The sequence below is a fragment of the Ctenocephalides felis genome, unplaced genomic scaffold (assembly GCF_003426905.1).
Source record: "Ctenocephalides felis isolate EL2017-DRISC unplaced genomic scaffold, ASM342690v1 CF-g0.4_SCAFFOLD_03570, whole genome shotgun sequence".
Taxonomy (NCBI): Eukaryota; Metazoa; Arthropoda; class Insecta; order Siphonaptera; family Pulicidae; genus Ctenocephalides; species Ctenocephalides felis.
In genome coordinates this window covers 3,514,044-3,520,882 of record NW_020539724.1, presented here as the reverse complement: position 1 = coordinate 3,520,882, position 6,839 = coordinate 3,514,044, and positions in this window count along the sequence as shown.

The window sequence follows — 6,839 nt, the reverse complement described above, 5'->3', positions numbered from 1 at the left end:
CCATGGAGAGAGCATTTAAACACCGCTGGGGTTCTGCTGGACCCCATGTGTATGCCGGTACTGGATGAGCTTTTTTGGTTTAGCGAGATTCAAAATGTGCAGCTCAAGGTATGTAAAGTGAATCCATCTTGAATATTGGGGAAATTTTATATTTTAGATTTTGAAAATTAAATCTCAATAAGTAATTGGTATGTTTCAATTCAGCTAAACATGTTTCAATAAATGATAGATATAAAATTATATTTATAGTTGATGCTCCTAGAATATTTTCAAGTTTCTTGCCAAATTTTGCCAAATTTCTTGCCAAAAAAACTTTGATATCAAGCAGTATCATAACAAATTTCGTCTTAAGGCCCTTTATAAATCTCAACTATAATCTCATGTGAAAATCGCCTTCGTGGGTGCATTGCGCAAACATGCCAACACAATTAGATATAAATATGTAATCTATATCATCTACACATGAAAAAGAAGTTGCTCCCGAGGAAAACTATTAGGTTAGAATGTCCGTCACCATGTTAAAAACTAACAATAATCCTTTATTCCGTCTCCAATTTTCTAAAAAGTGTTATAGTCGTAATTAGAGCGCCGTTCGTAATGAATATATAAGCATTCCCGAGCGAGTATTTATATTCGCGAGCGTAAAATTGCTGCCACGTGTTTTAGCTTGATATCAAAAGTGTGGTGATGCGCTAAAGTGAGACGGACGTACAAAACATTCGGCTTATTCAACGTTCATACTACGTATTACGATCCTCTACATGAGAGAGTGTTTGTTATATGAGCTTACGTACATAGTAGGGAGAGCTGGGTGGAAATTTGGTAGGGTGGAAAATTCTAGAATAATTCAAAATTCATATTTTTTATTTATTTATTTGGAGGCCAATCGACTATGTGCGCAAGATTTTGGCTGATACAATTAATTTATATCAGCATACAGACTTACATAAATATACTTACTTATACTTAACGCACATCTATTTACTATTTTTTTTAAATATCTTTATGAATTTTGTATGTGAGTTATTTATTTTGCGTAATTTAAATTCAATCACTTCAACATTCTATTTTTCTTATTTTCCATGGATTTTTCACGGACTTCATCATTTGAAATAATTGAAATTTACTGGATAGTATTATCTTTCTTCTTCTAAATTTACCTATGAGCTTGTATTATTGAAATTGAAAGTTTACCTATGAGCTTGTATATATATTTATTTATTTTACAAGTCGTCGGTATAATAATATTATAATAAGGCTCAAGTCTATATTTTGCAGATTTAATATAATTTAATTAACTATTAGCTATTTTATTACTTATTTATTTATTATTTAATTTATTTACTATAAACTTATTTATATTGAGTTAGTTTTAATTATTTTTAAATATAACTAGTTTGTTTGTTGCAAGTATTTTTTTTTTTAAATTTAATAAGTATTTTAATAAGCTTTACAATACTTTTACAAATTATCTTGTTTTTACAATACTTTTACAATATATATAATATATATATATATATATATATATATATATATATATATATATATGAGTGAGTTCTTGAGGGCGATACATCAAACAAATATATATATATATATATATATATATATATATATATATATATATATATGTAATTGTATATTCATTCTTTTATTTTTATAAAATCTTTTTGAATTTGTTCTTATCCTTAATCATTTGCCATATTTCAATTTCAATTGCTAACTAATAATAACTTTCTTTCAATATTTTTTAGTTTTTTAAGTTTTATTAATTGAATTCGCAAAGCATTCAGCATATATATTTTTTTAAGTCGTTTATAGTTTTTTAAGTGCATATTTTAAATCCTTTTTAGCTTAAATATTTTTACTTGCAAAAACATTTTTTATTTATATATTGAAATGAAAATGGATACTACTACTGTTTGATATCGGTTAAAAAGGCGGTTTGCTATTGTGACAAGTAATTTTTATGCGTAGTAATTTTAAAAATGTTTTGCAGATAACTACTTATTGCAGTTTTTAATTAAAAACAAGCAGTTGCATTTTTGTACGAGTTACACATTTTATAGGTCATCCACTGTTCATATAAGAGTAAAATGAGATATAATATTAATTCATACTTTATTTATTTATACAAACAAATACATAAAATGTACTAGTTTTGAATCATCATAAATATATTAACTAAAATTGACCAAATAATTCAAGATAAACTCAAACTTTTGATCTTTGGATTATATTTTTTTAGTATGATTTTACCTAGACTCTAGTTTTTAAATTAGGCATTTACGTAATTCATAAAAAAAAATACTCTAAAATCACAATAATCTATAAATTAATATATAATTCCATACAAATTTGTATTTGAAGCTAAACTACTCAATTTCAATTAATACCAATATATTATAATATTACACAATGCTAAGAAATAAGAGTTGGATGTCTGGTACAATTCGTTTTTTTTCGAATATTTATTGGGAGTTTTCAAGAGTCAAAAAATAATTTAAAAACAACGTTTTGCAAATAAAACAATGTATTATTTCAATAATAATTTTGCGTTTTGTCATTCTAAATATTTTATCATTATACTGAGAAAACCTAAAATGCTTAGATTACAATTGAATCATTGAATAGAGTACGAAACAGTTCCAAAAAAATTGGACATGATTTACCAAAATACATTAACGTTATATAAAACATTAGTTTTTTTTTTACTAAACACTTAAAAAACAAATAAAATTTCGATTTCATTTAACCTCACCAGCTCTCACACTATTACGAGTTCTCGTATAGTTTTGCGCGCTACAAATACGTAAGAATCTCTTGGAATCGACGCCGGCGTATGACTTGGAACGGCTTCCCATTCATGTGCCTTTATTGTATTGTGTGAATGTCTACTTTATTTGTTTTGTTATTGTTATATAGGTGCAATTTTATGCAATTTGTTCCTCTGTCAGACACAATAAAACGATAAGATAAAATTATGTCATTATCGATCGATAATTTTTCCACTCTTGAAATAGATAAATGAAAATACTCTTACTCTTTAATAAGAATCTGATATGATAATTATTGTTTTGTCATTCACCAACAGAAATTGATTTATTTTAGTCGAGCCAGTATAAACACTCCTATTTGTTAAAATTGTGTTTGTTCGTTTTTGCAAAATTTTAATAATACCTGCAGATTTTTTTCACCATTACAACTGATTTTAGTCAGATAATTAAAAAAATATAAATAAATGATGAGTTGAAGTTACCAGCATCACTTTGCGGTGAGCCCGACATACGCAGGCAAAAGACCTAGTCTGGGATGCCTAAATGCATTTCCTTCGCAATACCAAAAAATCAGCACTGGTCTACTTTAAAAATATAGTTGCGTATAAGTTAAAAATACATTTCTATTACTTATAAAAAATTATAATTTTGAGTTATATCTTTTGTACAAGTATGATTAGACTGATTCGTTTTGTTTCAGTTTTTCAGTATAAATTTTACCATTTTTCTTGTGGGAGTGAGTACACATATGAATGTGCTAATTGTTATGTATCTAAAAATAATTTAGGTGTATAGAAACGTAATATATTACATAACTGGCTTCTTTGTTAAGAATATATGTGCATCATCTGCACATGAACAATATATTGTAATTTTGGCTGCAAGTATACGCTTTTGTATTCTAGCTAGATAGAATAGAATTTCGCATCTAATTGGCATTGAGCAGTGTTATGTCATTGTGAGTATCTATTTGCCAGGGTTGGATAATAGAAGAAGATAGATTTTGATTCTTTTACAACATATACACCTCAGTATAATTTCTTTATTTTATAAAATGAATTAACTTCTTTATACGATGAATACTTACAATATTTCATTATCCTTTATCCGGATCATTAGTGAATACATAAACGGAAATCCCACGTCCCAAAATATGCGTAACGCCATCAAATAATATAATAATGGCATATATCATCGCATCATTTAAAATTTTACGACTGGCTGTTCATTTATTCTTTAAATGATTTATGAGCAAGGTCAACTAGAATGCTCAACTTTGATTCGAGATGGTTAATTAGCGATGTTCTGAGCGAGACTTCTATATCTAATCAGATTAAAAAATCGAACAAAAATGCATAAGCGTTTTTTTATAGTCAGTTGAGTAATTGACACGAAAATTAGTAAAATGATAAATACAGTAGACCCAGAATTTACATTAAAATTGAAAATACTCGGAAAAGATTCCAAAACCGATATGAAATAGTAGAGAAAGATTACATGATCAATCTACAATTCATTATGTTTCCAATAAAGTATGTTATATAAAATTATTTTTATCGAAACTATTCGTTACAGTGATGAAAATCAAAAGCAAGTAAATTTGCAGATATTTTTAGTAGGTACTGATGTGCGTAATTATTATATTATGGTTCAATGTGTTGTCTTATAGAATTTTTACATAACACTGTAATTAACATAAAACAGAAGATGAAATTTTGAAGCACTCACATTCCTCGCAACATAGTTGTATAGCACACATGCGGTATTTTCAACATAAAATGTATGTAAATGTTTCATATATAAATATGAAGTCATAAATGTATACGCACTTATATTAAATGCAAGGATAGCTAAAATAAAGCAATTGCATTCGGAATTATTTTACATCTTAACAGATCACCTTCAGAATATAGTTTGACATTAAACTAAACTTACATTAATTTAAAAAAAACGTACAAGTAATTTTCGACAAGTTTAATGGTAGTTTTTCCTATTTTTTATTCACGTAGTAAACACCAAATACGCCTGAAGTTTGTGCGTATTGGATAGGTAGGCCCGAGGAGTTCCAGTGGTCAGCTAATAAATGTTCAAGTAATTACCATAAGTTTTGCTGAAGCCGCAATTACTTCTCTAATTGAAATTTGGCGGTTCAAATAATAAATACATTCTGGAATTAATATCAAAATGTTACTTAACAAATAATGATTATTTTCTGACTGTAATATAATATTAGGCAAAGCCACGCTGAGCAATTAATATAATATTAAATAAAGTTTTTCAATATAATTGTTTATATATTCATTTCAATCTTTTTGTTTATATATTCATTTATCTAGGACTTTTAGTAATTGATTTTTTTAAAATATATATTGAATGGCAATCAGAACAATTATATTCTATAAGTCATTGGGCTATAATTTTGATTCCCAAGTCTACTTATCATTTGGCTGGTTTGGAACACGGAACTGCAGTTGGCCCCTTATTAAAATAAATGTAATAATAATATTTATTATTCTAATAAAAGTAATCTTAATAAATTTTACTCGTTCTTTTATGGCGTTACATAATGTAATAACATTGTAACTTAATAATCCTGTGTGGCCGCATGTTAACGTTGATGTACAGAAGGCCAAAGTCGTCTGGCGATCAGTACCGACACCTTCGGTCAAGGTTGTGTAAACTAGTATTAACACATTTTTTTCCTTTTAATTTCTTTTGTGTATATTTCTGGTCAGAGCCAAACTTTGAACATCGATGGTAGTAGAAAAAATCTTGTTAAAATCGTACCTAATAACTTAAATGAGCAAAACCAACTAACTTCTTGGCTTCGTTCGGCCATCGAACTTGTGGCTTAATAAATTATAAAATAAAAGTAAACTAAAAATAATTTTTGATTTTATTTATGAACATTAATGATCAGAGTTAAGCATTGATGGTTCTTTAAAATTAAAAAAAATCGCACTGTTGCTATAAATAATATATTCAATACCTTTTTGCCTTCTTTGAACTTTGTTCTAATAACTAAAATTATTAAATATATTATTATAAATATTTGATGATTGATCGTTTTGGTACATATGAGCATTTTATTAATATTTTCAGTTTTGTTAGTATATTTTTTCATTATTAATTAATTAATTACTGTTTTACTAATTTGTGAGAATTTACCATGATAAACACTAATAAAATGTCTTGTCTTGCATATCACTAGCAAATGATAATTATTATACTATATGCAGAAGATTTTTTTGAACACCTAAACTTTATAAATAATTCCTTTATAAAAGTGGTTTTATTCTTTCAATGTTACATAAATTATGCTTAAAATAATTAAACCGATTCTAATTAGACTCATTGGCTCCATTCAATAATCATTGAAATAACAGCTATTTTTGGCACCAAAACCGATAACTCATAACAACAAACACAATTTAACAATATATATATATATATATAAATTTAAAAACACTTGTATAATTAAAAACAATTAAGCAATTTGATTACAAAATGTCTTTTTGTAATACACTATTTGCGAATTATTTTACGTGTTTATTGAAATATTTTGACCCTTAATATTTATTATTACTGACCTGACTTTTACAATATTTTCATAAATTGTCTTTTCCGAAATTAGTGCTTTTGCAAAACACACATTTGCATTCAGCAGTGTTTTAATAGTGGAATAAAAAATATTATTGTTATTTAACGAGTGTTACATACAATATAGGTCGTTACAGTATGTTTTTTTGTAATTAAGGTTATATAGTCTCTTCATTATAGTATTGTATATTTTTTGTTTGAAACAGATATTTCCATTAGTTAAATGATTACAGCGCCGAAATCTAAAATTTCTTAAATTTTAATGTAAATTAAGTAAAAATACAATTAAAATTATATTATTGCTTAAAAGAGTAATCCAACTATAGGCTATATGAGGGGCTATATAAAATATCCTTAAATGAGGGATTAGAAAATTTTAATAACCTGATATTTTAATGTTATTTTTTATCATCGTTTTTTAGTCTTGTATATGTTTTTTCACTTTGTGTGCAAAGACCGCCCCGA